Source organism: Hylaeus volcanicus, chromosome 7 (assembly GCF_026283585.1).
Source record: "Hylaeus volcanicus isolate JK05 chromosome 7, UHH_iyHylVolc1.0_haploid, whole genome shotgun sequence".
In the NCBI taxonomy this organism is placed as follows: domain Eukaryota; kingdom Metazoa; phylum Arthropoda; class Insecta; order Hymenoptera; family Colletidae; genus Hylaeus; species Hylaeus volcanicus.
Window position 1 is genome coordinate 3272182 of NC_071982.1, and position 23347 is coordinate 3295528.

A 23347-nucleotide genomic window follows, 5' to 3' on the forward strand; every position below is an offset into this window, starting at 1 on the left:
GAGCGAGTTCTCGGTCGGACCTAATAACATTTAAGGGCACTCCAGATTCATTACGTTTGGCGACGGTTGAAATTTTCCGAAGAATTCTGACGCCTCGCTGTGAGGGGAGTCTCGCTGGCAAGAAAGTCGCGCGCGCCGTCTGATCAAATCCAGGACACCATTCCCCGTAATGGACTCGACGGAGGAAATAGAAAGGGAACGGAGTCGACGGGTTGGAGATCGTGTGAAAATAAAGGATCACGGATTGCGTTTACTGCGGAGAAGAGCCGGGGTGGTAGAGAGCGTGTAATTTTTCGATACCAATCGCGCCAGCTACCTGGAAATGGTCATACGTGTCAGTGACCGAGGATGGATGCGAATGAGGTTACCTCTTGCAATTCAATTTGAAGGGTAATTCCGCGAACGCCATCGTCGCCGCCGGCAGTCACTTAGATGAAAGGATCGCGATCGCCCTTCTTCATTCCTGACACGCCGTCGAACGAGCCGCTTCCTCGGAAAAAGGCTGTCGTTTCGTCGGCGAGAGGAAGCTAGAGGTGCACGCGACGGCGTATCGGGACGAATGTTTGTTTCATGTAATCAACGGGTAGACTTTTATGTGACGCCACGAGGGGGCCACGGGGATGGAAGAGGAGACTATCGAACGGAACGAAGGGTGGACGAGTCTACTAGCCGATTGATGTTCGGATGGTTCCATTCGGCGGTGTTAGAAATATTGGAGGCTACTCTGGTTATGCGACGTCCTTGGGCAAGGGAACATACACCTTCCGCGATAGATGTGGTTTTGAGCGATGTGTCTGTTAATTTCTAAAGGCTGGTTATCCAGGTGCAGCCGAGCCTATGTGGTTACTCTGATGGGTGCTGAGTTCTAACAGTGTATACATCATCCTACATGGGACGGGTTAGATTGACTGTGGGGGAGATATCGGACCAACAGGACGTAGGGTGCAAACCCTGTTACGTAGTAGTGAAGAGAGGCAGCCTACTATCTGTGAAGAGCTTGGCGAAGTATCCGAGGGTAAAGCTGGCCTCGAAGGGCATCATCAGGGAGCAGTTTGCTCGACATTGAAATCCCTCTAGGATTCGGAGATTAGGTACTACGAGTTCGTCAGAGCAGGGCAGGGATGCGCAACATGCGGGCAGTACGCGGCCTACCGTATAATTTAATGTTGCCCACTTCATTCTAGGGTGCACTGTAGTGTATTCTGTTCTGTTTGTTTCGGTAAGAAGAATCTTGGTTGATCAAAGGATTTATCGACAGAGTGTTCTACTTTATCGACAAGACGATCAGCTTTATCGACTGAGTGCCCTACGTTACCGATTCTTACGGCAGACTCTATCTTACCGATCGAATACCTCCTTGTATCAAAGATCCTATGTAATGTACACCTGATAGGTTGCAAGAAATCCGGCAAGATTAAGCTTGAAACTCATAAGGGACAACAGGGACGCTATCGTCAGTACTACTACTAACTGTTAACGAATATTAGGTCTTTGTTAAATTTAAGAAATAATTTAAGAATTCGATGCTTTAAAATTTCAATAATTGACTTCTAATGAAAGTTACATCTGTATAACATTGTGGCAAACACAAGTTCAAACGTGACGAGCCATAATGCGATTATTAATATATGCGGCAGCTATGTCGGGATCATCCAGTTATATTATAACCAGACATCCCTCGGCTGTACTTGAGCAACGAGTGGCATAATCCACCCTCATTACGTGTATGCTCGATAATTACAATGATAAAATTATTGCGCTGCCTCGTGGTGAACAACCGATATCAACACGCCTCAGGAAGCCTATTGCCGATCGATGGAATTAATCGGTCTCTAATTGACAGCATTACGAAATGTAATGTATTGGATCACATGTCTAGACGAAGGCCGCTTGGACATTCATGTACCGATATACAATTTCCATTGTATGATACAATATCCAAAATCCCTCGTTAGTTTTTTCTTTAACTCCGAAAACCCAACAATTCAAGTGGTTAATAGCTGTGAAGTCGGTCTTTAAAAAAATACGCCACCATCCCTCGTTAAAAGCTATTTTTAGCTTCTGGCGCGAAATAATTAATTAAGCATACGACATCGGAGTTTTCTAGTTCGATTGCATTCATTACAAACGCACATGTTTAATCTAGACGGTTTATACTCGTACCTCGCTTTGAATCGAGCGTATAATTACATCCCCGCAAATACGGTTACCGGCGCTCGGTTTCAATGCAGAATTCAGTGAGTGTCTCTGTTAAAAGCTGCTTAAATTTCTACTGGATTACTGGATCAAAGGTAATCTCGAAGTCGAGACTACCGGTTACTTCGATAGGTACTCCAACCTAGCCCCATTCAGTACTCGTATCGAAGATTGCGTTTCACCAGAAAATTAAAAAAGAAAAATTACTTTTTTAAATTGAATCGGTACATCATAAAATCCAAAATATTTCTGGATCGCCAACTCTGAGCGAACGTGGCGGAATAGTTGCCACCAAACTATCCCTCTCGCGATACCAGAGAGTAATTTCGACCCGCAAAAACCGTCACGGTCGTCGACAAACGTTCAGCAACAGAAAATAGGACCAAACAAAATGCAGGACCGAACAACCGTCGAAACTCTGCACGCGCCGACGAAGTGGGCCGTCGCGCCGGTATAATTAGCCCATGGGAGAACTTTCACTCGCGGAAATCTAATCTGGTGTGCGGCACGGCTGGGGGGAAACAAAAACCACCAATTTCGGCGAAAACCGCTGAAAGAGCAGTCCGATGTATCTTTAAAGTAGACGTGTCTTTAAAGTAGACGTACCTTTAAAATAAACCACAACTGCGCTTTGGACGAGATCAGGTTTAGGTGTGACAGAAGTATAAGGTAATCGATAATGAGCTGTTCATTGCACAAATCGATTAGCTTCATAAAACACAAAGTTGAGAAATGTGACGAAATAAGGCACATTGTTTTTTCAAAATTCCCTTTATAATATAAATTCAAATAAATATTGTAGAATGCATACAGGCGTATCAGTGGCCTAAAAGTATATAAAATTAAGAAGAAAGAATAGCAAAAAAATAATCGTCAGTAATGTTACGATATTTTGTGACTGGTGGAGTTAATCGATTTATGCAGCGAACGGCTCAAATAATTCAGCTAGATGCAATTGGCGTAGGGATTAATGAAGCCAGGAACAAGTTAGACCCTTTTTCTAACAAGACGACTAATTAGCTCCCTAGATGTCACCTCAAAGTGCCAAGCCCAAGTCAAGCTCTGTATGTCCTATAAAATACCATTCTTTCTGAGACGCCAGAGGCCAGTGTCGCTTAAAGGACCGTACCCCGCTTAAACAGTTGGCCGAGACTAGCAATTCGACCCAGTACTCATGAGAAACGCGCGTTTCCTGTTCTTTCAACCGGTCCACTCCCTGGGAGCAACAGTTCGCGCCATGAGACCAGGCAAACGAAGACATCTCGCAATCCCGGCACACCCACTCCCTCGCCCTCTTCCGGTATCTCGTTTCTCCAGCGTGGCTCGCCTTCCGTTTCTAGCTTCCTTCGCTTCCGTTCTTTGTAAATTAACCCCTTCCATCCGCGAGCCATCCCCTCTTGGACCGTGCTTTCTCGACTCCTAGCCCTCCGCTTACACTCGCCACCGCTTTAATTAGAGGAGCGCGTTTGTAATCGCGTCCGAGCTCGCGTGCACCGAGATGTTTTTCCTTCTTTGACCGCTGGGGTAATTTCGTCCGCGGTGAAATGACGCGTGCGAGTTGTCGCAAATTGCGATGGGGTGGTTGGAAATTGAACGGGAGTCTAGGCGTTCCCGAGTTGCGTCGGAGTTTACAACGCACTGTTACTTACAAGCGGACTTGCGAATATTTAACGACTCTTAGGAATTGTATAAATGTGTAGAGAATATCACGCAAGCCGGAAATTCTCAACTTAACGACGTCGAGGCTTGTTTTTCTTTCGTGAATATCTTCGCGAAATAGTTGAAGCACTAGTTCGACGAAATTCACTCCAGAGGCGGATCGTATGTTATATTCGGTTATCTAGGACGCTCTAGGCCACGTGAAGAATGTTTTCACTTACTTTTAATTAAGTGCAAATTTGTAGGATTCCTTGCGCGGAAAAACGAAAGCGCAGATAGGAGCCCTGAAGGGCAAACAGAAAAAGACGATGTGTCAGGATGTTATTTCACGTTGAACAATTCTCCACGCGTAATTAAACGGTCTCCGCGCAAAAGGGACACTGGAGGAAATGAACACGCTGCTAAAAAATTTCTGTCGGAGAGACTGAACAGTATGTTCCTTCGTTTAACTGTCCAGGAAAAAGCTACAGAAATTCTAGAAGCTGCTGCGCACAAATTCCCAAAAATTGAGCAGTCTCGCGGATTAGATTTATCAGGAATCCCGTGGTGGAGGTAGCAGAGCTTCGAATGTGGAAAAGATTTCCATTGTGTCAAGCTGCGACCGCAAGCAACTACGCGAAAACAATTTATCATAGTCTCGGAATGGAAGTCGGGAAGAAGGAAACTTCTCATGACCGGTCGTGTTCCGGAACGTTACACGCAGAATCCTGAACAAATTCTTGGGAAAAAGCTGTACGTACAGGAAGGGAACTGAACGGAGGCAAAAGATCCTCGAGCAGCGCGTTTGATAAATCGCGCCACCGTTAAAACTTTCGTCTCGGTCTTAAGAGAAATATGAAATTGTAATCTTAATGATGTTCCTTTGTAACTGGCAGTGCTCGCGACTTGGGTACCTAATTTTAAACCATTTCGTTCTGGTAACAAGATCGTATCTGCTGCTGCTCCACGTGGTTTGATATCTCTTCCATCCCCTTCTGTTAAATGTCGAATTATCGCTGTCTCTATTTCTTTTCTCCAGTTAAATGAACAAAGAAAAACAAATTTCATTCCCGTCCCTCGTTAAAAGCTTGCAAACGGGCCTGGATATGTGCGCTTTAACGAGGAAGGGCGAGTAACAATGAAACGCGTAGCTTCTCCGGAATTATATGGATGATACAAGCTGGATTTTCAGTTGATTTGTCGCGAACAGGTCGCAAAGCGTGTAATTAGGAAATATTGAGCCGAGGCCAGCGAAATTTATACTCGACCGAAGACGCGGCTTCGAATTTACATTCTGGAAATCTCTGTCGCGCGATACGGAAGCCAAACGGAGGAGCACGTCGGCCAACTTTTCCACCGCACCGACAGCTCGACGTTTGAATCCCAGAAAATCCTGTGTAAACCCTCCAACTGCCTCCCACTGAGAAACTCTAATGCCCGAAAGGCGGTGAACTGCTAAACTGACTGGGTACTGTAACGAACCTAGCGTACACGAGCCCGGCTACAATCAAGATCACCTGCCTGAGCGACTGATAAGTTTCTGGAGGATACACTTTGCGCATAAGCAATACTTTCGACGTCGAATTATTTTACCCTTGACTTGAGGATGAGCTGATGAGTTGAAGACACTCGTTACTCTAGATTCTCGAAAGTCTTCCGTGTATTCCTTTCCTTGACACGTGAGGTGGTCGTCTTTATTGGATTCGACTGTAGTACCGCTTGATTTCAACATAAACAATCGGGAATCAAGTTTCCATAGTTCTGAGAATACGGATCTCGAAGAGGACTCGGGCAACGCCTCCAGCATCCTCCGCAACAGATTCTAAAGCATCAAGAGCTAACTTCGAACTGGTGTCGTGTGCATACGTGTCCGGCTTTAGTTAACGTATGAACAATACTGTGGATGTCCAATTAGTTTGTTCGCCGCTAGCAGAATTGTGCTGATTAGTTAGAGGTTATTTGAAGGTTACGTTGTCATAACTCGTTGAACTTGTGACGGCTATGACGCCATGCAGGTAATTGTATACGGTTCCCGCGACCACTTTCCATGTTCGTCACCAGGGACTCAACTGTCCTGAAAGTTTATTTGGGTCGCGTAAATAGGATCACCTAAATAGTGTTCAGGGCGGACGGTGGAGTGTGTAGCGTAGCCGACTACCACACTGAGAGCCTGGGTTCGATTCCCGGACGTCCGCACCAGTTTTTCAAGCTGAATAAAAGCCGAATAGAAAGTAGCTCTGTAGCACTATACAAAAAAAAAAATAAATAGTGCTGACACCTATGGGTACATAGCGAAACTATGCGGATGGGACATTGTTCGAAGGAGACGAAACAGAATAGTAGAAATTCCTGCCAGGGTTATTTTTATCGAGGTACTTGTCACGTCCCAGCTCGCCTACGACTTTTTCGAGATCTTGTCTTCGCTTAACCCTTTAACCTGTAACAAACGCGTGAGCTCGTGGTACAGAATTTGACTCGAACATGCGGCGTGTCCCCAGGCTCGACTCGCAATCACGTCGACGGTGTAAACGATTCTCGAGTAAGCAATTCTCAGCGCAGCGATCCGCAGCTGTCGAATGTCTCAGCTGTTGCGCTGGCACCGGGAGCGACACGAGACCGGGGAAGCCCCGAGTGGATGTTTCTGTTTACTTCAACTTTGAAAAGCGGCGTCCGGGGTCTCGTTGCTGCCTAGCCGTCCTCGTCCCTGCTCCTGTCTTCGACTGCGCGAAGCAATTGCGCGCCGTAAGCACGAGCCGCGTGGTCGAACTTGAGAGTTAGTCGCCGCCACGGCCACGTATCGCGAGATACTCCTACTTGCCAGGACCCCGTCCGGGCTTAGGCGTCTTCCGCGGGTAGCGTACGCGTACGAAAACGATTATGCGCGTGCTCGACGCGGTGTGAGAACAGTGAGAATCATGTGGTGCGAAGTTTCATCGTTTAAGAACTTTTAACGACGAGGTTTGGAGTGGACTGAACGAAGTGTGGGGAGGATTCTGTGACGTTTTCTTTTTGTTCCGAGACGCTGTTGAACTACATTCAGCCGAAAGGTGAGTGGGAGTAGCGCTAGAACGTAATAAATGGATAGGTTTGAAAGGGTTCTCGAGATAAACACGTGCCGGCAAATTGCAGAGGGGGCACGCGGAGAACTTGATAATTTGATTCGACTGAACTTCTCCTCGCGGAGTCGAGACAATATTTAGGCAGACGTCCGGCCTGTTCCCCGACAAAGTGTCGAGCGGATTCAATTTGCGTGACAAAAGAGCCGCGTTACGGGAACCTAGATGACTGCTCTCTCGTTTTAGTAGAATCTCTGGCGTAATCTTCGTCGGAATTACGACGGCTTGCGTAGGCGTCCTTTGTCTTTAAACCTTGATCCGATTTGCCTCGGGCAACGATGAGCATTCAAGTCTCCTCGTTGCATGTTCTTAAGTAATTAAGTTAATTGATTGGTATAGTCCGGGGCTGCCCGGCAGTATGAAAACAACTATCTCGATCCTCTTCTTTGATAGGTATAACCTCGTAATTGAACGCAGCGAGATTCAAAGTGAAGCATCTTTACAAGCACAACGATGAGAGCCCCATTGTTTTATTAACATTTTTATTTTGATACAGATAATTCAACTTTGACATTCCTATTTTCATACAAGGATTTCAACTTCGACATTTCTATTTTTATTATGAGAAGACACAACTTTGACATTCTCGGTGTCATAAGAAAACAGGATTATTGAAATGATTAAAAAAACAAGGAGGCAATTTTGTTCCAGTATTCGACTCCAGCAAATATCACGAAAGGAATAAATATACGATTCATTAGTTCTGTGATATATTAATTCCTTTCATGACCTCCTAATGATTATTATTAAAATTCGTTGCACTATCAGAGTTGATATTCCTATAAATATGTGTGTTTCCCAGAAATGCTTACTCGTCAAAGAGTTAATGAGCCTAGCGCTGAGCTTTTCGCGCGTGGAACCATGTAACCCTCGCATATCTGTTAAACGGTAGCCGATCGCGAGCCTCGATACCGAAAACGCGAATTTTCGTCGAGGAGAAGCAGATAACGCGAAAGGAGAAGGTGGGGCGAGTACAGGGAACAGCAGCTTTCGAAATTCGACGAATTCGTGAGCAGCAGTTTCCCGGTATGCCTTTGACACGGTTGCACAGTTGTGCTCCATAACTGGTTCCGTACTGTCAGCTCGAGTTAAACCCTCGAGAGCGTCCCGTGTAACGTCGCTGGGGATTCCGAGATAGGTAGTGAGATGTGTAATGGAAACATGGAGGGGGTTGGCGGCGAGGGGGCGTAAAGATTGATGGATCCATAGAGGGAGAAAAAGAGGACAGTCTGCGACGGGCTGAAGGAGTGAATGAATTGAAAATGAAGGAAAGAGTGAGTGACTCGTTTAGTGTGTGACTAAACGAATCAATGAACTGGTGGTGTAAAAAATGGTCGCGTGACGTGGCGAGTTTATGCAGAAATTTATATAAAAATCAAAGAATTCCATCTTAATTCTTTGTTTTGCAAAATTGACTCGCACCTCGATCGTGGTCTCAACGAGTAATAATTACACTCTCTCACGTAATCGATGTTGCGAGTTTTAGTTCGAATTTGATTATCGTATCTGTAATGGAATTCCCAGGAAATTGTTAAACTCAGGTATTCGTGAAAATTGTTATTTTAAATTAAAAATTTCGAGCGAAGCGTTATTCGTATCAAAAATTACAGTGGAATTTTAAAATCGGGAGTGTAGATTAATGTTTTAAATTAAAAATTTCGATGGAATTTTTTAATCGAGAAGTAGACCCAAATCCAAGAGTTGAAACGTAATCGATAATTCTTGTAACTACTCTCCAAGTAAAAAATTCATCGTCAGGGGATAAAACGAGCCAGCTAGAAATCGCGAGTCGAATAGGCTGCCGGTTAATCCGTAGTTATCGTCCGAAAAACAATGTGTATAATGCATATTCGCCTTCGCTAAAGAGCAGTGCTAACTGGAATGATCGTTTTCGAAATCACTCGCCAGCCCATATATACTTTGATCTCGACCAAGCGGAGAAAGACAGCGGTAGCTGAACGAGGGAAGCGAGACAGGGATGGAAACCTGTTCAAAGTTTCGCAATTTGAATCCAGAACGGAATATTCCTGTTAGCAGCCACTGGCGGTATTAGAATGAGTCTTCTCTATCTGCTCATCCCTCTGTCGCTTCCCCTACTTTCCCTCGTGCACTTACTAACTCGTTCCCTTTTCCACTCGCGTCACACTATCGATTTACTTTTCTGTTTCATTCGTTCGATTCCACACTTAAGCCTTTCAATTATTCAGTCGTTTCGTTCTCGATTGTGAGAGCACTCTATAACTCAAATATTTAACCTGTGACTAGTGTCTTTCGTCGCTCGTTTATTCAAATTAAAATTGCAGGTAGTTGAGGCATCATTGTTTGCGGTAATTTTCATTCGATCGCTCTATTCTAACATTTAATTGGAATTTATTAATTTAAAATATTCGCGTGACCAAAATTGCCGCTGCGACACTTCTCGAATGCAAGAAGTGATGTTTGTCGAGATGTCAGTGCTGAAGTTCTAAGAATAAGTAGGAATAAGCATGCGACAGTAGCAGTGAATCACTGTATTCATCTACTGGGTTATTCAAATCGTGTCCATTGAAATGTTACGTCCTTATGTATATTTCATCGCCAGAATTTCAGAATAAATTGACTCGATTATGAAATAGAAGTGGCTGTAACATCTTTTTTAACTTATTCTCGGGCTTGAGTGTGCTTTCATCCGGGGCGACCGAAATATCAATTCATCAATCGGGCGTTCCAGATTTCATCTTGGATCTCTAAACATGCAATAAATATAGTCGATGGTTAAGTATTCAGTAACGTCACTTTTAGGCTTGGGTTTAGAACGTGTATCATTGCCAATGTATAGTTCTCGCGCGAAACGAATGCATCCCGTGGGATAATTAGATGGCAGCACTTGCGCGTCGTTAAATCTATTTTCGCACGCATACATACTGCAGCTAACAATACTGTTCTATTATTTAACCTGCAAGTCACCTTTTGAAACGTGTCTAACATGTTCCACAAAGATATATTGGAACCAGTTTAATCGAGTTAAATTCTAATATTTGTGGAATCTATTGGGTTGTCTGGAAAGTTCATACCTATATTTAAGAAAAATTCAAAGGCATATTTAAATTCTGATGTATACTTATTGAATTATATATGTACCATTTTGTTCCACACCTTTCCACCTGTTAAGGAATGTACACATGTTATTTGTTTTCAGCCATTCCGATATATTCGGACCTGTACCGCCTACTAAAAATCGACATAGACTTTCCAGACAGCCCAATAGTATGTTTCTGTACAATTCTGTAAGAACGAAGACTTGGAATAGAATTAACCCATTCACTGCCAGACAAATTTAAAGCGTTTTTCCTAAGTTATTATTTTGAAAATAAAAAGTGATATTAAATTTTCTTTTCCAATAATTCGTGACTGAAAAGTCTACAAACTTATCCCTCGAGTAATTGCAATCAATTTGAACTACGAGGCATCTCGTAGTTGTCAGTGAATTGGTTAAACGTAACTTGAATAGATAGAATTTCTTATGGCCCATTAAATCGTTACTATAAAACATCATTTACATGTCTGAGAACATTCCCACTCAGTGGTCCCAGTGGAACCACTTACGGGATATCAGATTCTGAATTTCCGACCGCCAGTTTCAGTGGCTAATTGCGTCGTAGATCATTTATCAGTATTTCAAATCCGAGACCCACGTTAACCGCTTAATTAACATTAAACAACATAACTGGGGGCGGCCTTCAAAAGCACTCTAATCATCGCCGCACGCGTAGCTAACATCCGCGGCATAGGTAATAGACAGCAACGCAGGATCACTCATCAGCCACTGCTGATTCATAACCGGCCTGGTCCCTAATTCAAGAGCTATTTCAGACGATACTGCAGATAGGTTATGCAATCCCAGCAGATATGGCTATCGGGTCGGTAGCTGCTGGTAGCAACGGGCGAGAAACGGTTGCTGGAGATACTGGTTGCATAAGCAGTGTCACGGCAAAGACGAGCCACGGAGCAGGTTAACGCAGAGAGAGGGTCGAGGATCTGGCCGGTTGTCACAAACCACGCCGAGTGATCTATGGCTCTAATTAATGGCAATCTCCGGAGGGCCCTTGCTTTCCACGTGGATTTCAATTATCTCCCATCGGTTTGCCCGGTCCGTTCGGTAAACCGATTAAAGTTTTTGCGATCCGGATACAGGAGCGCTCTATTCGGTCTGCGGGACCTAGCTTCCCGGTGACTGAAGTTTGCCGGCCTGTCCGCCACAATGCGGCCAAGACCTGACTGATCGCGTCTTTGGCAAAAAGTCTACGATCTTCTTATCCCAGGGCGATCTGTTGACGCCACCGGTGGTGCCACTTCCGGAACTTCCAGACCCGAAACTCCACCGGTCCGATGAATAATAAAGTATGGAGCGTCGGAACACATGGATGCCTTGAATATCAATTGAATATTGATTAGCCGGTCGTCTAAACTATTCCTATTAAGAGGGAAGAAATTCTCGACCTACCCCCGATACCAGACGGTTCCGACTTAGGAGTATTACGCGTGGCACTACTGCATGTAATACTTCTGACGCTCTAAGTTTGAAGCTGCTGAGCCCCAGATGTCGGAAAATAGTTTGACCCTTTTCGGTTCGACCAGTTTCATGTAACAATTCTCGACTGACCCTCGGTTAATGATACCAGACGGTGTCGAGCCTCAAGCATTGTGCGAAGCACTCTAAACAGTACTCTATATACGTTTTTGATACCTCGCGAGCGAAACTGCTAACCTCCAGGTGTTGGGGAGTAGTTCCAGTTCCATATCGGTATACTTTCTACATGGGTGCCTTGGGAACACGCGAAAAGTTTCATGCGAATAGTTCTCTAACTCCTTGAATAATGCGACCCGCTTTTACAGAAAGTAAACTTTGGACGTCACGATTGCATTAAAAGTGTCTCGGCACTGATATTTCGTTCTGTCGAGGCACGAATGGATCGCGTTTATACGCGCATAACTTTAATGGTTGGAATGTAATACCAAGATGCCAGCGAGATGAACGGACTTACAAGCCTGAGATGAAATATTCATGAAACACCGCATAACATATCGACAGCGCTCGTAATAGGGAAACCGCAAGTCCCGTGTAATTAACATGTAACAGCGTCGTCGCACCTGTGCTACACCGAATTAGACGTATCAATATTTTGTCAGCAGCTTCGATGCTTCTCTGGCGCGAATTTTCCCACCTGCGGGGTTATCTCGCGTGTGTAGCGACAGGTATTGGAAACCTAATCTATAATAATCATTCGCGCTTCTCTCGTTTATTTCCGGCTCGATTTTTAACAGCAATCTGCTATTCGAAACAGATCCTTACTGAGGAATTTCCAATTGTTGGAAAAGCTTTGTCCAGATTCTTCTGAGCTTTTGGAGAAGGCTAAGGATTTGCGAGGGACCTACAGACTTTTCCTCGCGAGTTGGCGTGGTACCTACAGACTTTTCCTCGCGAGTTGGCGTGGTACCTACGAACTGAAGGGGTGGGGAGCAAAGGGACTGTATTCACTACAATTTCTATGATATTCTACTACGAATGCATTAGAGCTCTCCCTCCTACCCCTCTCAAATCCTTAATGCAATAGGAATTGGAGTCCAACCAAGTCTCAAAAAAAACGCTCCGCCAAATCCTCCCTAATTGCAATTACTTCCAAAAGGCAATTCCTTCTAAATGAATCAAGATTCATTATTCTCAACAAACAAACGGGCGTTTCTGTAGGCTTCACCGTGACAAATCCTTTCCCTATCCACCCGTACCTGACTTGTAGACACTCTGTATACACTTGCCGCTCCAGACACAGGCAAAGAAACAATCAAGAGACCTCAATAGCATCGTGTTCCCCATTGTACGACCCAACTATCCGGAAGATAATGTTTCATGAAGGAGCACGTTCGTTTCTGCCGTAAGGTCTGGCGTTCCGAAAGTCGCTTCCCCTAAGGGGGAATGGAGGACAAAAGCAAGAAAAGCTAAACAGCTATACGCGTCCGCGGGAGGCGAACGCGCCTCCGGTCGGGCGCATAACTCTTTCGCCACGAGCGAAACGGCGTTCGCGGGACACGATGCGCAAATACCATTCCCGTCGCTGGGGAATCCGAAAGGAGACCCATGGAGCTACCATAATAGACGCCATAAATGTAATTCACTTTTCCGTCCGCGTCATCCAATATCGTTGCCGGCATCGGAACGCGGATGGAATCAAAATGTACGGGCAGGTTAAGCTCTCAAGCTGTTACCCTTTCCCTCTCCTTCCCCGGTAATGCCACCGCCGATCGAGGTACGCGGAGCATACAATCCCGCTCGCTTCATGAAAGATTTCTTACGCGAAACGCGGGCGTTCTCCATCCACCCATCGATACGGAGGTCGCAGCCAGGTCCGGGATTCGTCTGAAAGCCGTGGAACGTCTCCGCGCTATGACGGTGTCTTTGCGAGTCTCTGAGCCTCGACAGGCTTTCAGCGATCTCCCTTTCTTCGATTCCGTATATCCCCGTCTCCGCTCCCCGGCTCTCCGGTGTATGATTCTATCTGGAACATGGCGTTTCAATTCTCCTCGAACGTCTCTCGAATCTCGGCCGCCGCGCGGGCCTTCGGAGCGCCGAATGCCGCGGAAATCCCAAGGGAGTTGGAACATCGAAGCTCATAAATCTCGGCCGCGATTCAACTTTTACTTCTTTGGCGCAGTCTGGCCGAGTCGAATGATTGACAAGTCGAATGATTGGCGTATCCTTCGACAAAGAGGTTCCTCCGTTTAAAGAGGTGTCCTTGGGGATCAGGTGCGGATCATTTTATAGTTTGTCGATTTTCATCCACTTCTTATCTAGAACACCTGGTCATCCTCCAATCTGAACTACAGCAAGCATGAGGAGCGATGACTAGGTGTCCCTGAAGTAGTAGCCAACCTTTCGTAGGTTTTATCATCACCTAACTGTGATCGTCGACCTGTTAAGTTCCGCGGTGATCAATACTCAAATGCGACTACGGGGGGCCCGGGTTACACGGATCCAGCGTTTCTAAATGTCCTCGTGTCCCATTCGCCAGATTGCCCGGGTCTTTGCTGATGCAATTGCAATGGTCGCGCCGCGCTACAGGGTGCAACCACGGAACGACAGATAAACCCTGGGATAGACCACGAAATCCTTGCCTCGGAAAGATTTCCGTCGATGGCAGGGCTTTGGCAAGTCGCCCGGCTGCTGGGAGGCTTGGCCCGGGTCTATTTACCGGAGAAATTCCAGTGATTATCGGCAAAGGATTTACAGGAGTCCCTCTCGTAGCTGTCTCTCTGTCGCTGCTGATTAGAAGTTTACGTCCGGCGGCGAAAGACTCCCCTGGAACGCGTCAAAGAAAACGTGGACCGTTTTCATCGCGCCGGGCACGAAACGGAAGCGAAAAGTGTGTTCTCTAAATTGTCGTTACGTATATTTTATTTAACTTTGATGAACGCCGCTGCTACCAGAGAGGACCGTTAATAAATTCTTCAATTATTCAGGGATGTCGGGTTATTTCCAAGATGACATTTCAACCGTATTCGTATTCTTGTTCGATAGATATAGAATTCGAATCTCAGCTACCTCAGATTCGTGAGGAATTGGAAGCAGAATATTCAGTTACCTTGTCCGCAGCTTTAAATACCGCGTAGATTCATTCGGTTGATTTAATTGTTTAATTATAGTTTAATAATATTGAATTGAAACGTTATATTCCCGATAGAAAATAAAATTAATTGATAATTATCGGGCACATCGTAAGAAGTGATAGGGATTAATTAGAGTCTCTTAATTCTACTTATAACTGATTCGACTATTCTCGACTTTCGATTTTTGTGGTCTATTATTTCACTTTAAGAGGCCCATTTCGTTTCTCTCTTCCGCGGTGGCCTTAATATTCCATGCTATCCGTTTTAAACTTGCACGTCCGCACACAGTATACTCATCCATGATTGCTTTTAGTATTCGCTGCTCTCTGCCCGGGCGTTCTTTTCTTTTTCATTGGACGTTTGTGAAGCATAGGAAAAGTTGGCGTGTATCGCTCCGCGGGGTTAGGTTTTATTGCGGCTGAAAGCGAAGAAGTACATAAATGAAGAAACAGTAAATACTTCGAATCGTAAAATTGATTTTGCATAAACCATGCCGATATTTATGACTGTCGCTGACTACGAAACAGTTCAACTTCAGAAATCAATTTTGGCGACCTACATTGGCTAAAATAGTTAAAAAGTTAAAATAGGTCATCGCTCTTTCGGTACGGAAATTACCAACAATTCTCAAGTTACGATCTATTCGGTGACATTTTTTTAAATAAATTCGATATCGCGTTGAAGAGATGTACATTATTTGCCCAGACAAGGAAAAGAAATACTCGCAACTGGTGCAAGCTAAAAAAGAACTCGTGTTTCACTGCACGAAGGCAGACAGGTGACTCATAAACAGAGAGATTCGATCCCCGCGGAGATGAAACGGCCGAACAGAGACGAATGCGACGCTTTCATGTATGTGGGTCAGATGTAGAGGCGTTGTAAGGTAAACGTATGGTCGATTCAGGGGATGGCCGCGAGGCGAAACAGAAATCTCGTCGATCCTGCAGGTTGAAGCAATCGCTCGGCGCGCCAACGATCGCTTGATTGCAATGTCACCATAAACACAAGCTTCTTGCCCGCTGAAGTGTTCCTGGTGGTTTCTGAAAGCAGCACGCGCGATCACAGCCACGGGCCAGATGATTTGACGGCTGCTTTTGCGAACGACGTTCCACCTGCCGCCTCCGGCCCTCTAATACCACTTTCTGCTCTGTTTTTGGTGATGTTCGATTCCGAGGCTGCGAGAAAATTGAGAGGATTGACGCGTTTGTAAGACCCATGCAGCTCTATGCATTTTTGTTAACTCGTTTTGCGCAGTAGTGTGAATTTTATGAGAAAAAATTGTTTCGTAAGGCTTGACAGACTCAACAGTATGCGATCAGAAGCGATGTCGTCGTTCGATGCAATACCTAGCTACGATAATCAAGAAAATGTTAGTAATTAAATCAAAGAATCGTCGAAGAATGTGCTCTAGCCCTTCGCATACTTGTTTGAGTCGCGGCCGTGGCTCGCTTGTGTCTCTCGAAGTAGAGAAGGGGGAGGGCGAACAATAACCGCGTGCGAGCGATTCGAAGGCTCGTTGAATCTATCGAGAAAGTAATTCGCGAAACATTAATATCACAGCAAAGTCATATTCTTTGTCATTATCTAAATAATAAGTATCGTTAATAATTAATGTAACTATTGTCAGAAATTAATATTTAGTTGGTCCAATTAATAGATATTAAAATATAGAAAAATATCTCACGATTAATGACTCGAATAAATACTTATTCTGTTTATATGATAGGATAGTTACACAAGTGAGCTTTGACGTCTAGTGTAGACTGTTATTGAAAGTGTTTATTGTGCACAACGGTATGGAGTATATAGTCTATAACTATTAACGTGAACTGTGCTGTATTCCTTGGAGAAGGCTTACAATGTATGATTTTCAGTTAACGATACTATAGAGAATGTTAGTGATAAACTGAGTTCATAAAGGATTAACTAAACTGTGGAAGGAATAGCTCCCGAGGGTATAGTAGAGCCAGTAGGGATTTGTTGAGAAGTTTCATGCATTTTGCATAAATTTCACAATCCCTTAGTACATGTAGCAAGTGGATGTACAATGCAATGGAGTTATACTAGTTTCAAATCCCAAGGAACTATGATTCTACGTCTTGAATGTCTATCAATATACAAGTTTTATTCGTACGAGCGTTGAGAATGATACGATTGAGATATTTTCAATGGAGTTAATAGAATACAATGCATTCTAAACGTTGTATAACTTACAGAGATTATTTAATCAATTAAATATTTAATTAATCATATCGGTACTACTTTGCACATAAATAGTACAAAACAGAAGCGATAAAAGCAAAGTGAACCAGATATCTCGGTGTTATGAAGATAGGGCTTAGACAGAACCTGATAATTACGAAGAACGTGCTTGGATTTTACCTATTAATTATTAAGATTGGCAAGACCTAACTTAATAAGTATGTGAATATTTATACTCCTAAATAAAGGAACGCTGAAGGCAATTCAGTCTACCTGAATGTGTTGGACGAGTTCCCAGAGTTACAATCTCTGATGAAAATTTCATGAATACCCATGAACTCGCGCTTTAGTTGCGCGTCGTTTGAGCTTTTCAAGCGAGCCTTTCGTTGCGGCTGAAATCATCCAATAATTGTACTCGAGCCAAATTTGCAGATCGTACAACCAGCAACGGTGATTGCGTTTAATGGCATTTCGATCACATGCGTGAGCATTAGAGTATACTCATCGAACGTGATCGAACACGAAGAGATTAGTAATTCATCGGGTATATCTGTCATTCTACGACTAACCCTGTGAATGGCTTTTTAGCTAATCTATCTCGTATGTCCCCAATCACGGTATGTTTTACGATTCACCGTCATTGATCAACTGGCATACAGTTGTTTATTCAAAAACTGTTAAAATTTATGCAATACATATAAGTTATAAGCTTGGGGCTTGTAACAAAAAGGATGCGGAAATCGAGAGAGTAAAATGACGACTTGTGTTGATGTAGCAAAAATAATATTGCAATATTATATTAAAGATAATTACATAATTATTACTTCTAACTTCTAACTACTTCTTACTAAATAATTACATGAATAACACAATTGATCTTCACCCGGTGCATTACCTGATTCAACAACAAAGTCGGATTAGGATTAAAGATCCAGGCCTAATAATTTACAATATAATAATCTTAGATTCTAGACAGCAGAATCGTAGCTGTGAATCTCTCGCGCGATTGTAACTAACTGCCCGAATCTCGAGGCGTGCGAGCAGTTAGCCGTAACGACTCCTTCAGAGTTCGAATCGTGCGCCTGAGTTTGTATCAATAGACAACAAACTTACATACATATCTTCATACAACGCTTCGTTTTCGAAGAAACGTTAAGAAGATCCTTTTTAATCAAAGGATCAAATCACCAAGCTATCCTTCTACTAATATTTTGTCCACCTATTAGTTATAAATCTAGAATATCGTTTCAATTTTGTTAACTTGTTCAGTTACAAAGCTTGCGCGAGAAAAATTTACTTCGAAATTTTACCTCACTTTAGCTCGAGGTATTATCTTGCTGCGAAATTTTATCAGAATTTTCGACGTGTGCAACGGGTATGCAATACGCTGTGAAACAGTTGATCAATTTAATTGGGAATGTTATCGTCGCGAAACAGTTTCTGATGCTATTATTGGCGACTGGGTCGCCAGCAAATAGCGATAAAATATCGGCCATTAAAATGTACACGACGGATATTCAATTAATAATGAATTAAATTAATTGACACTTCGGAATGAAAGCAGGTGAACGAATGCGAGGCTCGATGAAAACGCGAGGAAGCTGTTAACTTATTTTAATCGATGATCGAGAGAGAAAACTGACAGCTTGTACGATGATAGGAGAGAGCGCGACGAAAGTTGGATGGATATAGTTGCGGCTCTACGAAACGGGTGTCCGTTCTCTTGCACGAGTCCCGCGAAATCCGGATCTCAGGAGGTTAATTGAAAGAGGGATTCCTTGTCAGTCCAAGTTCCGAGCAGTCTAATATCCACCGGCGGAACAAACTCGTCGACGTAAAATGAAGTAATTCTCGGTCAATCTTCGCGGGAGATTCCCCACGAACTTCCCAATTTCTGTCCGACAGGGTCAAGATCCTTCTCCCCTCGACTCACTTGGTTCCGTCTCACCGAGATGGGCATAATTCTTTCAAAATATTACGAGAACCTGGACGTATTCTCGACAGACCGGTTCGAAATGAAATTACAGTTCGACGAGTTGGCGGAATACGGAATTACAGCGGGGTTCGGTCGCTTATAAGCTCAAACAAGTTCCAGCGTCCTGCGTGACTCGACGCTAATACCGGCAGCGGGCACAGTCGGATCGCACGACGGTCTGAAGCCCCTTTACGATCGAGGGACAGAGTCCAATCATGAATATTCTCCAGTCACGTGGCTCCACGGAAGTAGCCACGCCATGGCATTCCAACAAGAAGCCGAATTCTCCATGTAAAATCAATTCTGTGGTCGTTCGTTAGGTATCTGCGTTCGTGGAAGTGTGCATTCGGTGACTGTTGCTCAAAGACGAGAGTTTAAAACTTTGAACTCGTGATTGTTGACTGGTCGCGTGGGTTCTGAACGATAATAATTCCAGAGACCTCAACAATACCGGTAGCTGAATTTCCGCGGGATTTTCCACCAAGAGTAGGGACAATTCTCTGAAGAGGAAATATTTAACGTAGCTCATGTTCGATATCGATTATTCGTGGTATTACACGTGAAAAAGTGCGTTTAGGAGGGAAAGGACCAACAACACGGAGTCCTCGAGTTAATCTCTGTGAATCTAAATTAATGGTAGCGGGCCAAGTTGGATAGATAGCTCCAGAGCGAGTGTAGCAGAACAGTTAGACGGAGAGTAAATCCGCCATTCCAGCCTCCACGGGGAAACATTCCGTAGACTTTGGCCAATTCGAAATTATTCCGGCAACCACGCTTGATTACTTGACGCCATCTCGGAAAAGGACACTCCTGTTGCCGACTATCCCTCTGTACCTTCGGTTACATCTTCGACGGTTTCTTAAACCTACGATAACCTCGTACCTACGAGTCGTTCCCCAAAGTCCCAATTCTCCAGGAATTAAGAAAGTGAACAAAACTGTCGTTAGAGAGCGTTAGCCTCTCTTCCGACTACGCGATTCTCATTTCGCGCTAATGCTCATCATACGAGTTATCGAGACAGATATGTTCAACAATGCGTGCTTGATTCCGTGGATTTCAGGTATTACGGGTGAACCGTAAGTCTTCTCGTGGTTACAATGGAGCAGCTAACACAATTTCGCGAGTTCCACTGTGAAATGAGCACGGAGGGAATCATCGGCGATAATGCTCACGAGTGCATGTCGATCGTAACTTCCCTCAAGCCATTTCTATTCCTTGGATACGGAAACATTCTCCTTTGCTCCTCGAGTAAAATATAGATGCCTGGTTGGAGAATTCGAAACATAAAAAGAATCTCTCGTTCGCGACGGCAGGGAACGCGATTCAATCACACCGGAGGAATAATTACCAGCAAGATGAGCTACTAGCAGAGAACAATTCCGTTCTTAAGATTTCCTAACCATCCCCGAGCGCCACGGAAATCCATTCCACGGCACGAGCCAAGCCTCCTCGTTCACGTGAACGCGACCCTCGAGAGGGCTGTTCAGCGCGGTCCCAATTTCCCAAGACGACCGTATACGCCGGGATGGTCCCGTAGTGGTTCGCAATAATAATGCGGAGTGGATGCACGCGCATCGTCGATAGGGCACCGAGGAAAGCGTCATCAATCATGCGAAGGCCGATGTTCGTATAAGTATACACGGGTCGCTGGTGCGTTGCACTCGACAAGATGAGCAGTGTTGCTCTCCCGGCTGGTACAGCGCTCGTCGACAGCGGCCAGAATCCTCGTTCCGAACGGTGCTCCTAATCGCTATCGATCATTATCGTAGGTGTGCGTGTAACAAATTAGCGCTCCCTGTGCGGTATCCGTTCTGTATCTCCTGACGAGACTGGGTGAAAAAAAAAACTCTCGAGCATTAACCCTTTGCGATCCGTGTCGAGCGAGGCTCGTCAAAAATATGTATAAGGTGAACGTTCCGATTACGAGTCACCTTCCGATTTCTGTTCAGTGCCTTTCTGAAATCAGAAAATTCGTAGTGCAAAGGATTAAACGATGCCTGATCTCTGAGTTGCTGAATGATTTTTTCTTTAATCGCGCGACACGAGCGAGTCGCATCGTAGCCTACATCGTAGAGGACACTGTTCAAATGAATGGGCTGAAATTCAGAGTCAGCGTACTATCAAAATAATTTATACATACTCCAATTTACTTTCCATGTGATATCGTACGGCTAACATGTTATACCAGGGAACTCGTTAGGCAACGTATCAACGGAACTGGGCCATTCAATTTTCCTGGATGCGACCCATAACCTGTCAATCGACCCATAACCTGTCAATTGAATATGAATGGAAAATTAATTAATTATCGATCTATATTAAGATCGCCACGGAGGATAGAGGAGCCCCCAATCAGAGTCGACAGATTATCCCGAGCACACTCGTGAATAAGTAAAATTCGCTGTTAAAGAGAAACTTCTGTCATTTCCGAGCGTGATAAATTATTCTGGCGACGTTTCGCGCATCCATCTTTCACCCCTTCGCTAACGCGCAGGACTCGCCGGGCGCTCAGCAGCCTCGTTATTCGCCTGTTTCTCTACTTACAACCGTGAAATTAAATTAGAAACATCTTGCGATGTCCGTCTTTGTTTCGTCGCCTGATAGGTAAATGAACAGGCTGCTGATCGATTCTCTGAATGGTCCTCGGAATGGCGACCGATGGTTTCAGTTTTGGCGAGTTCGGGATTAAGATAAAATTATTGAAATGGAATTGGACCAATGTATCCGGCTCGCATGCGTGCCCTCATCCCTCGTATCGAAGTGAATATCTCTGTGAAATATCCGGCTACGGCTACTTCCGCAGCAGACTGTATAATTATGGGGTGTTTCATGCTCCCGTGACGCGTGCTAGGCGATGAATTCGGAACCCGCCGTACAGTAAAACGTTGTCGATTCGATACACTCGGTTCAAAAGACTCTTTGATCTCGTACATGCAAATATCTTTGCGATACGTTTCGCGAAATTCATCCAATGCGCGTTGTCGCGGTGATAATATACTGCCTTTCACGAATAAAGCTTAAATTATGCTTCCGCGCCATCGATTGCGAATGTTTCTCATTTATCATATTTCGCTTATAGTCGAGTGTTTCAAACTGACTTCCTACCTGGATCCCCCGGCACAGAGTCACCCCTTGCAGTCATATTTCTTCATTTCTCTCAGCCAAGCCCCGATAAATTCGGTCATACATATTCCACCCCTTATAAACGTTCGAATATACAAACTTATCCCCCAAGATACTCCTCTGGAGGGTTGGCGAGAGGTTGGCGGGGATAAGGGAGCCCAGCAGTAACAAGGGACACCCGAAGCGCGATTATCCGACCGCGAAATTGTCCTGAACGTCGCTTTCTAGTCCTCTCCCACCCCCTCGATTCTCTCAACCCCTCCAATTCTCTGCTGGTCGTCGAATCAAAACCCTACATCTGCTCATCCTCTTTCTGTGGCACGTTGCTGGACCATTCCGCGATACACGGGGGATCGACAACCGCGGAAAGGAGACGGCACCCGAACGAATTGGAAAAGAATCGACGAGGGATGAACGAAGGGTGCGAAACACGGTCGGGGATGAAGGGAACAGTGATGAAGGGGGGACGAGGATTCGCGGATGGACACCGAGAGCTTTCGCGGAACAGTACAAAGCTGCGCAAACAATGCGCGAGGATTTAGACAATTGGCGCGATCAGAATGCCGATTGAACTCCCTGTGCTCCCGTCGAGGGTGAAACCGGCGCGCAACACGCTTTCGGTTTTATGGATGTGAGTGGCCGGAAAAGCGATTTTCTAGGGGAGAAAAACGATGGAATAAAATAAAATGCACGGAAACACGGAGAAAGAGAAATTGTTCATGCGGTGTACGCGGGGGTGGCGATGGTTGAACGGGGGTTCGGCCGGAGTCCCGTCATGGCAGCTACATCAAGTCGACGCGACCTGGTGCACGCTTTCATTCCGTATCTTTCAGTAGCAGCAATCAGAGTTAATGCTTTTTCCCGATATTCAAGGTGACGGCTGCCGCATACAAAACAGGAAATATGAACGCGAAGATATTTACCAAAAGAATTCGAACAGGACGAACTTATCGAGAACAAGGTGCCAAGATTTCTAAGCTCGGGCTGTTGAACGAACGCTGTTCTAGAATCCTACTTTCCGCCTATATACAGCCGTTTAATGACTGCTATAGCCTGTAGCAGAAGGCTGTTACTATTATAGAAGCATTAATCTACAGTGCTCACGGATAATGGCAGGTTCAAACTGGTTACAAAGTAAAAGAGGATCAGCTCTGCACTTGTCTGAATAAATCTGTTATTTCTCTTGCAACATTTCGAGCAAGAACGTATCAAATTGTACAGACGATCCTGTTGCCAATCTGACCGTCTGGAACACCAACACAGTAACGAAATCCTGTTAAATGGAAGAAAGGGGGCGTCGCCCAAATTGTCACCCAATGGAAATGTAGCCTTCCCGCGAGGCAAGAACGCCGTCTCTCCGAAGGGAGGTATAAACGAACGAAGTTTCGTTTACTTCGGAACGCGAGTAACGAGGATTCTCGTCGACGTCGTTGAAGCAACTTTAATTTCGTCATTA

At 44.7% G+C, this 23347-nt stretch overlaps 1 protein-coding gene across 1 annotated transcript in view; it reads left to right on the plus strand.

Moving 5' to 3' along the window:
• The first annotated feature begins 5322 nt into the window (after nt 1-5322).
• LOC128879462 (protein artichoke-like) overlaps nt 5323-23347 on the plus strand; it is a 193803-nt gene continuing 175778 nt past the window's right edge. Inside the window, exon 1 of the mRNA XM_054128619.1 lies at nt 5323-6881. The gene's annotated coding sequence lies outside the window, so the exon portion shown is untranslated. The remainder of the gene's footprint in view (nt 6882-23347) is intronic.